The sequence below is a fragment of the Mauremys mutica genome, chromosome 4, assembly GCF_020497125.1.
Source record: "Mauremys mutica isolate MM-2020 ecotype Southern chromosome 4, ASM2049712v1, whole genome shotgun sequence".
Lineage (NCBI taxonomy): Eukaryota > Metazoa > Chordata > Testudines > Geoemydidae > Mauremys > Mauremys mutica.
The window spans coordinates 161,511,451-161,521,784 of record NC_059075.1 but is presented as its reverse complement, the minus strand read 5'-3'; the positions used below and the strand labels follow the sequence as shown (position 1 = coordinate 161,521,784).

General features: G+C 57.7%; 1 pseudogene; it reads right to left on the bottom strand.

The window, feature by feature from the left end:
* Nucleotides 1-4,181: 4,181 nt before the first annotated feature.
* LOC123369761 lies at nt 4,182-9,949 on the bottom strand (annotated as a pseudogene).
* Nucleotides 9,950-10,334: the final 385 nt, after the last annotated feature.

Here is a 10,334-nt window from a genome sequence, read left to right as displayed (position 1 = left end):
CCCAATGCCCTGGCTCTGTGTCCAGAGTCCCACAGCCCCCAGAGCACCCCCTGTGCTGCCCCCATCAGGGGATTCTGCTCAGTAAATTTCCTAAATTTACATACACAAATGACACATGCGTCCATACAGGATAATCCTATTCAGAAAATCATGTCTTTTCCAATGACCCCTCACATGACTTCTCTTGTACAAAATGCATCATCATTGTGCCATAATCAGATCATCATAATATGACGATGACAAATATGGGGTGCAGTGTCCCAGCCCTGGGTCCAGCTAGGCCGGGATCCTATCCCAACCCCGCCACCCCTGATCAGACCCATGGTCCCATTTGGCCTGGTATCCTTCCCCCTCTGTGCCACCCTGGATTACACCCATGGACCCCTCAAGCCTGCTCTCCTGCCCCCGAGCAGATCGACGGGCCGATATAGCCTGGTAGTTTGCCCCTCCGTGTACTCTGATTCGGGAGGCAGGCCTGTGTCTCTGACATGCTGTTTGTGGGTCGCAGGGGCTGACATTGAAGATGTGAAACTCTCTTTGATCAAGCGCTGTTCACACCGGCCCTTATTGTCGGTAAAACTTCTTGTTCGAGGTGTTGTTTTTTTCACACCCTGGAACAACAAAAGTTTTACGCACAAAAGTGCTGTGTAGACAAAGCCAGAGTCATATAAGATTATAGACAGATACGAGGGCGTATGGGGATAGATAGATAGATAGATAGATAGAAGGGTGTATGGGGATAGATAGATACACATGATTGATCTGTAAATATGTTATGTGGACAGATAGCTAGAACTTCTTAACACATTAAACATTTCATATCTCTGGGGTCTAGGGCTGGGAGAAAGAAACAATTTAACAGATCTCACAGGGAAGCTTTCCACCTCTCCAGTGAGTGCTAATGGAAAAGGTTTAATGTTTGAGGTGAGGTGGGAGGCAGGAGCCCTGGGTTCTCTCCCGATGAGAAAGGCCCAGGTTTGGATGGAGACGCAGCTCTGACTGGCCCGACAGTGGGTGTGACATGGAGCTCTGGGGTCTCCTGCCACAACCCAATCACTGCTGTCGCAGGCACTGTCTCCCTGCCCCGGCGCCGAGTAGCTGCAGTGCGGGGAAGACTGTGGTCAGAACCGCTCTTCCTGCCACTAGAAACTCAGACGTGCGGCTCTAGCGCTGCCCGATGCTACAGCCTGAGTCACAGGGGCTACATGTGCCAGGCAGGGGGGGCCATGACTCTAGGGGAGGGGCTACGGGAATCCGGTCCCCGTTCTGCCACGTCCCCCAGGCCCCCTTGTCTCCTGGCCTCTGCTCCATGTTTCCACCCGACTGCTTCCCAGCGCTGGGATGGGCTACGTCCCAGCTCCGTACCGGTCTGGGCCGCGTGGCTCCCAGTATCCTGACCTCGGCCCCATGACCTTAGCGTTCAGCCCCTCGGAGCAGAGGTATATTACAGAGGGGACCATGCTGCACTGGGATCTCCTGCCTCCCAGCCCCATCTTGACCCGGACTTTGTGGCTCCTCACTTCCCGATCTGGGTTCTGGGATGTATTTTTCTACACGTACCCCCCTCCCCCACCACCACAACTGGTCCATGGTTCTATGAGGAGAGCAACACTACGAGATGCCTGCGTTGGCCCCCGTGTCTCATCCGTGTCACCATGTCCTTATCGCCCCCTTCATCTCGGCTCCACCACCTGCCATGGGGCTGCCACTTGTGCCCATCCCGCTGTCCCTGCCGGGGTGCTGGAGGAACTAGCTGATTCATGCTCTGCCTCTCCTAGCCCCAGGGCTCTGGGGTACGGGGATGGGCTGGGGCCACGGGGGCAGCAGGATGGAGGGGGGCCGTGCCAGCCAGGGCCTTGCTCTGAAGCCACTGGGTCTGTGGTGGGGCAGAAGGAGGCTGTGGAAAGATCCTCTCCTCTCCACCGTGCATCACAACCGCACTCCCACCGGCTCTCTCTCCACCTCTGCACCAGGATCCCAGCCTCCAGGCCAGGGGCAGGTCAGGAGCTCAGAGCCTCCTCCGCCCCCCCCCCCCCACCATACCTGCCATGCACTGTCAGAACTGACCTGCAAGATGCATTTTAGCTGATCAAGTGTTTGGGGGCTGCACGAGTCCAGGCTGCCACCTGCTGGAGGGAATCGGAGCTGCACCATTAGAGGAGAAGTATCAGAGGGGTAGCCGTGTTAGTCTGGTTCTGTAGAAGCAGCAAAGAATCCTGTGGCACCTTATAGACTAACAGACGTTTTGCAGCATGAGCTTTCGTGGGTGAATACCCACTTCTTCGGATGCAAGTGGTGGAAATTTCCTGGGGCAGGTATATATAAGCAAGCAAGAAGCAAGCTAGAGATAACGAGGTTAGATCAATCAGGGTGGATGAGGCCCTGTTCTAGCAGTTGAGGTGTGAAAACCAAGGGAGGAGAAACTGGTTCTGTAATTGGCAAGCCATTCACAGTCTTTGTTTAGTCCTGAGCTGATGGTGTCAAATTTGCAGATGAACTGAAGCTCAGCAGTTTCTCTTTGAAGTCTGGTCCTAAAGTTTTTTTGCTGTAGGATGGAGGAGAACTATTAGAGGAGAACTATTCCTCTAATTCCCCAGCCTGCGGAGCCAGCCATGTCGTGGGGTCAGATCGGAACCAGCGCCCCCTAGAGGGGAAACGCTCTGTGTCCCATTCCCCAGCCTCCTGAGGCGGCCAATCTCCCTGCCCCAGAGCCAGGTCAGAGCTGAATCTCCTTAGAGGGAAAATTTCTCTTATCCCCTCCTGGATCCCTTGGCAATAGCAGTGTCTTGCAAATATCAGCTGTGGGATATTAATGCCACCTAAGAACGCTGCCCATCTCCCTGTATCTCTTTCCCACCCACCCCACTCTGTGCCCAACGGAAGCCACTCCCTTTGGTTGGTGTTAGCCACCTTACACCAGATTCCCCATTGCAGCAAATCCATCCATTTATTTAGCTCCCTTGTCCAGCTCTGCCTTGCTCCTGCCCAGCCCAGAGCTCTCCCTTGTGTTCCCAAGCAGGTACTGCAACCGCTCATTTCTACTCTACATCTGGTTCCAGCCCCCTGAGGTTGGAAGAATGACAAGACTTGCTGCTTAGAAATTTGCTTTCACAAACATTTATTGAAGCAAGGAGATACATTTGCAAAGATCCAGAGAGCTGGAATCCTCCCAGAAGCAAATCATTTTGTGGTGGAGATGCAAAGCTGCATGGCAGTTTAACAGGCTGGATATATTTAACTTACAGTCAGTAGGGTTCAGAGTTAACCCTCATTACCAGTTAACAGCACCATGGAGCTATTAGTCTAGGCTCTCACAGATGCAAATAGGGGTGAGCCAGGAAGATACCTTAATCCCAGAATTAGGGGGAATTTTCCCTTTCCAGTGTGATCCCAATGCAGTGCCATCTCCCTGAGCCGGCTGACAGCCTGAACTGATAGCCCTGTGGCATGTCCTCGTGGGTGTTAACTCTGAATCCTACCAATGGCAAGTGATATAACATTATCTCTGTTGATCATCTGAGCATGGAACATCCAGCTGGATGGTGAGTGGGGCCTGCACTGTCAGGATAAGATAATTTACCCCAAAGCTGCTGGATAATTGTGGGTGGATGGATACGTGGGGTGAGGGATTATTTGCACTGCCAGCACATATTGGTTGACTGGATGTACTTGACATTGATTGGTTGGTTGGTTGCACTGGATACACATGTTGGTTAGATGTACCTAAGACATTAGTTGGGTGGATACACCAGATGCACTAGGTACATACACTGGTTGGTTGGCTGGATGGATGCATTGGATGCATTGGTTGGCAGGTTGCCTGGATATGCTAAATACATTTTTGATTGGCTGGTTACAGTGGACATCCTAAACACATTAATTGGCTGGCTGGCTTTTTACACTGGATGCTCTAGATAAATTCAGTGGTTGTTTGAATACACTGGATACATTCATTCATCGGTTGGTTTGTTGCATACCTTAGATGCACTAGATATATGCATTGGTTGGTTGGAGGGATGGATAGGGTGGATGCACTGCTACATTCTTTCATAGGTTGGTTGGATACATTGGATACACTAAATCCAGTTGGCAGTTTACTGATTGAATAGGTTAGATAAACTAAATGCAACAATTTGTTGGTTGGTTGGCTGGCAGTTGGCTGGATGGGGTGGGGGGGGGATAGGTTGGATGCAGTAGGTACATAGTTTGGTATGTTGGTTAGGTGGATACATTGGATGGCTGGAATCATTGGACACACTGGTCTGATGGATCCGGAATGGGCGGTTCATGGTGGGATGTTTTCCCAGAGGGAGCTGTGAGGATGATGGGCCCACAGGAGCAGAGAGTCTCTTATGGGCATTGGAGACACCGATTCCCGAGCAGGAGTGACAGCATGAAGCTCAGTAGCATCAGCAGAGTAGGAACTAGGAAATGCTCTGGGGGACAGGGAGTGCTAGTGACCAATGCACACCCACGCCCCTCTCCAATCCGGGGCTCACCAGAAGGCCTCCGCCTCTTTCCCCTTGGCTGTGCTCTGCTGCGGTGGCTGGGAGACATAGTCGAAGCAGCTCCGGCCCCCGAGGTGGGGCCCACAGCGCAGTCTGTACTGGAACCAGATGCGGCCGTGGTTCAGGTAGCAATCCTTCTGGTGGGGCCCCCCGGCCTCCAGCGGGATGTCGCAGCCTCCCAGCAGGTCATCGTTCCACTTGTTGTCCTCGTCCCAGACCTCTATGTGGATCTTGCTGGTGCTGGTGAGGTGGACAGTACTGAAGTCCAAATGGACGTTCCAGACGGGATTGTTGTTGTTCCAGATGGTGCCGGTCTGAATCTCCCGTCTCTCAAAGAAGACCTTGACGAAGGCATCCGTAGCGGTAACGTAGTCCCCCCACAGGCCACTGGCCTTCTTCACTGTCACCATCAGCTTCCCCAGGCCGCGCTCCCGCGAGCAGCACATGGTGTTGGTCATGGCATCCCCGGGGCAGACACAGGAGCAGGGGTCGTGGGCGCTGCGTTGAGTCCCCGGGGGGCAGCTTTGGGTGCAATTCCTCACCAGGGTCCTCTCAAGGATGTACTCACTGACTGCCCGCCTCAGCGCCTCCCGCTTTGGGTCGTCCTGCTGCACCAGGATGTGGATGGGGTGCAGCGAATAGGACACCAGGCCAGGGTTGCCTTTGAGACTCTCAATCCAGGTCGAGAAGACCTTGGCATCACTGCCAGAGAACAGCACATCAGTCGAGCTCTCTCCTCCCTCCACCTCCACGTGGCGCTCCCGATACGTCTCATGGAAGCTCCCCCGGACCTTCCCCTTCTTCTTCTCCTCCTCGCACTTGCTGTTCCCACCCTTGACAGAGCCCGCTCCGATACTCACACCCGCCTCCACGCTCAAGCAGTCCTTGATCTCGTCGTCAGTCAAGCTGCTCATTGCTGCTTCGCAGACCCTCACGGCCGTCACGTCCCGCGCCCGGCCCCCCAGCTGCAGCTGGGACATATAGTGGGTGCCGTAGTTGTTGATTAGCTGCTGGTACTCCACCTTCGATTTGCTGTCGTACTGATCCGGGAGGTTCTTCAGTGCCAGAGTGAAATGGCTGGTGAGCGGGGGCGTCTCGCTGACCCGGAACCTGGTCAGGGACACAAGGTGAGGAGTGAGCATGGCCTGGTGAGTCAGCTGAGATCATTAGCTCTGCATCCTAAGGCCCCAGACAACCCAGAAGAAAAGGTCTAAGCAGGTGGCTCCTAGTCAATGCAGCCACCCAGTTTGCTGAACCTCACAACCTTCCTGGGGATATGCCAGCTGCTCGATAGTTCTGACCACAGCAGGTCGCTGGGCTGTCCTGACACACAGGAGAAGAAAATCCCCCATAGCTGGCCAGCCCTGATGTCAGCTGGTGCCCCCTAGAGGGGAAAGGCCCCATGTCCCATTCCCCGCTTCCCTAAACCATCTAGTCTCCTGTCCTGGGGCCGGATGGGAACCAGGGCCCACTAGAGGGGAAGGGCCCTGTATCTCTGTGTGGCGTTGCTGTGATCCCAACTCCAGATGAGCCCTCCTGACCCAGGCTGGCTCTCACCTGTAATAGCCGCAGGACACCTCATGGCTCACAAAGCTGTATTTGTCCATCCGCGTGTGGTCTACCACGAAACTGGCCAGTTTGGAATGTGATCCAGCCAGAGCCACCTGGACATTAACCGTGGGCTTCACAGGCACGTCCAGCCCCACCTTCCAGTCGTTCTGCACCGGGGTTGCTGCCGACTCCATCATGCCCATCGCCGACTGCTGCACTGAGCCGCTCAGCTTCCGGCTGCACGAGATGTGGACTCGCCAGTCCACCGCAGCCAGCGGCAGCCTCTGCCACTGCTCTCCCTGCAGTGGGTTCCGACACAGGGTGCAGGTGCCGTCCTCGTGCTGCCAGAGGCTGCTGTTCACCAGATTGGCCCCCTTCTTGGCCATTGTGGTCACATCGATGCCCTTTCCTATCAAGCTGTGCCCGGGCATGAAGGCCGTGTGCTTCTCGCATTCATTGGCCGTGCCTGTGTGACAGTGGGAGGAGGCCCCCCGGAAGATGAAGAGGAGGAGCGGGATGAAGGCACCAAATGTGGGCATGGCTGATGCGATGGGTTGCCCCAAGGGGCCGTCGGCCTCTGAACCCTCCTAGAGGGAGAGACACAGAGAGATCCAGAATTAGTGACAATCCAGTGGCAGGCAGTTCCATTGGTTAGCTCTGTTGCAGAGACAGAGACATCCACTTACCATCCATGACATCAGCCATGTTCTATAGCACAACTACGAAAACTCTGGGCTCTAGGAACTCTGGTGCCATTACACAAATGACCTGGTGCCTCATTTGCATGTTTGACTACAGATTACCTAATATTCATCAATTCCCTCCAGTCTCTATTTCCCAGATGTTGTAATACCAGCACTAACTACGAGGAGGAGATATAGATTCACATGCCAACTCTACAGCGTGCAATATAATAATGGGTCATTGCAGTTCCTTAATGGGACCACTAGAGGGCGGTGCAATGTGGACACGTGGCTTAGAATTAGTGAGCCGAGGGAGTGGCTGGGTGTGGCCACTAGGGGGCACTGTGAACAGAATCCGTGGCTTGTACTTAGTGGGCTGATGCAGTGTCTGGGTCTGGCCATTAGGGGGCCAGTCCAAAGCCACACACAACCCGTGGCTTGCGAGTGGTGGCTTTCATAGCCAGCGAGAGCTGCGGGAGCTTGGGCCCAGGGCCGGTGCAACCATTTAGGCGACCTAGGCGGTCGCCTATGGCACCGGGATTTGGGGGGCGCTGGGATTTGGGGGAGCACCATTTTCTTCGGTGGCGACCATGGCGGCTGGATCTTCAGCCTCCCCGGTCGCCGCCGGCATTTAGGAGGAGGGAGCTGGGGCAGGGGAGGGCCGCCTGCAGCAAGTAAGAGGGGGGCGGCAGGCAGGGGAACTCCCCGCCCCAGCTCACCCCTGCTCCGCCTCCTCCCCGAGCACGCCGTGGCTGCTTCACCTCTCCCGCCTCCCAGGCTTGTGGCGCCAGTCAGCTTAGGCACCGCAAGCCTGGGAGGCGGGAGAGGTGAAGCAGCCACGGCGTGCTTGTGCGCGGAGCAGGGGTGAGCTGGGGTGGGGGGGGGGCGCCTCAGCGTGGATGGGGAAGCTGCTGCCTAGGGCGCAAAACATCCTTGCACTGGCCCTGCTTGGGCTACGTTTGGCGTGACTGGCCTCGCCGTAGCATCTGCCGGGGCCCCCTTGTGGTGGATTTGGTCATGTTTAACCGCTGACGGAGGGTCATTTTCTGGGGTTTCTCCTGGTCAGCATCAGCCCCAGCATCTGGTGCTGCCACCTTTACACTGAGGCGGTTGGGGGAAAACAGCAGGAAACCCTACTGCCCCGAACAGACCCTGGGCCCATCTCACCTGGTATCCTGCCCTCTCCCTTCTGCCCTGGATCAGGCCCATGGGCCCATCAAGCCCGGTATCCTGCCCCATCCCTGCCACCCGAGAACAGACCCATGGGCCCATATGCTCTGCTATCCTGTCCCCTTCCTTCCGCCCCAGATGCTTTGACCACCTCACCCGTCTCTGTGTGTCCCTCCCTGTACTAACCACAAGGGATGCTGTGTTAAAAATAGGTTTGAACTGTGTTCAGCTTGGCTTGGAGCTGTACGGCAATGCTGGCTGTGGGGCAGGAAAGGCTGACAGCTCTGCATCCTGTGACAGTAGCAGGCTCGGTCTGGGAGGGGACCGTAAATGTTTGAATTCACCCCAGCAGAACGAGGCAGGAAAAATGCACTTGAATATTGACTGCTGGGTTCTGCCCAGCCCCCAACCCCCTGCAAGCCGAGCCTTGGGGTTCCCTGCCTCCCCCCTGCTCTGGCAGAGCTCCTCAGTCCTGACCTGCTGCCCCACTGCTTTGATGCCAATAGAAACTCAAACAGCCTGAAATGCCAAGATGCCCCTGATATGAAAGGTATCAACTATGTCAATAAGCTGAGTAGCAACTTGGTGTAGTGGACAGAGCACAGGTTTGGGAGTCAGGACCCCTGGGTTCTATTGTCGCTCTGGCAGGGGAGTGGGGTGAAGTGGGGTAGAGGATGGGGGGGCAGGGAGTCAGGACTCCTGGGTTCTATTGTTGCTCTGGCAGGGGAGTGGGGTGAAGTGGGGTAGAGGATGGGGGGGGGGCAGGAAGTCAGGACTCCTGGGTTCTATTGTCGCACTGGGAGGGGAGTGGGATTGAGTGGGTTAGAGCAGGAGGGACTGGGGACCATGATCTAGGTTCACGTCTGTGCAGCACCCGGTGTGACAGGGCCCCCAGTCTCAATGTGGGGGGATCTGTGCAGTGCCCAGCATTAGGGGCCCCCGATCTCAGGTGGGATGGGTCTGTGCAGCACCCAGAGTGATGAGGTCCTCAGTCCCAGCCAGGGTTTGTTCTACACCCAGTGCGATGGGGCCCTGATCTCGGTCGGGGTCGGTGCAGCACCCGGCGCGATGGGGTCCCTGATCTCGGTCGGGGTCGGTGCAGCGCCTGGCGCGATGGGGCCCTGATCTCAGTCAGGGACTGAGCAGCACCCGGCGCGATGGGGTCCCTGATCTCGGTCGGGGTCGGTGCAGCGCCCGGCGCGATGGGGTCCCTGATCTCGGTCGGGGTCGGTGCAGCGCCCGGCCCGATGGGGTCCCTGATCTCGGTCGGGGTCGGTGCAGCGCCCGGCGCGATGGGGCCCTGATCTCGGTCGGAGTCCGTGCAGCGCCCGGCGCGATGGGGCCCTGATCTCGGTCGGGGTCCGTGCAGCGCCCGGCGCGATGGGGCCCTGATCTCGGTCGGGGTCCGTGCAGCGCCCGGCGCGATGGGGCCCTGATCTCGGTCGGGGTCCGTGCAGCGCCCGGCGCGAAGGGGTCCGGATCTCGGTCGGGGTCGGTGCAGCGCCCGGCGCGATGGGGTCCCTGATCTCGGTCGGGGTCTGTGCAGCGCCCGGCGCGATGGGGTCCCTGATCTCGGTCGGGGTCTGTGCAGCGCCCGGCGCGATGGGGTCCCTGATCTCGGTCGGGGTCGGTGCAGCGCCCGGCACGATGGGGTCCCTGATCTCGGTCGGGGTCGGTGCAGCGCCCGGCGCGATGGGGTCCCTGATCTCGGTCGGGGTCGGTGCAGCGCCCGGTGCGATGGGGCCCTGATCTCGGTCGGGGTCGGTGCAGCGCCCGGTGCGATGGGGTCCCTGATCTCAGCTGGGGTCTGAGCAGCCCCACCAATCACTCACCTGCCTCAGGAACTGGGCTGAGGAATATTTCGGCTCCGGGGCCTGTCGGCGTCCCGGGCTGGGCTGTGTCTCTGCTGGGAGAGACGCGCTTTGAAGGTGGATCACAGCACCACAAAAGGTCTCCTGCGTTCTCAGTGTCTCAGCCGTCACCACGCTCCCCCCAGCGCCGAGCTCCTGCCCCCTTTACACCCCCAGCCACAGCCATTGGGCAGGAAGCTGTGGCCAGCAATTGTTCCACCCCCGAGCTGGATCAAACGCGCCTCCTGTGGGTCTCGACCCAGAGTATGAGGAGCTAGAGAGGCTGCAAAGTAAACCCCAGTGAGAGAAACCCAGCACTGCCTGCCCGGGGAGAGTGTCCCCTATTGAGCCCTGAGCCTGCAGCAGAGAACCCCCTAGTGCCACACTGGGGCATTGGGGCCAGCACTGCCTGCCCGGGGAGAGCACCCCCTGCTGATCCCATGCTGCTCCCTGCAGCACAGCGCCCCCTAGTGCCGCACTGGGGCATTGGGGCCAGCACTGCCTGCGCGGGGAGAGCGCCGCCTGTTGAGCCCCCCCACCCTACAGCACAGCACCCCCTAGTGCCGCACTGG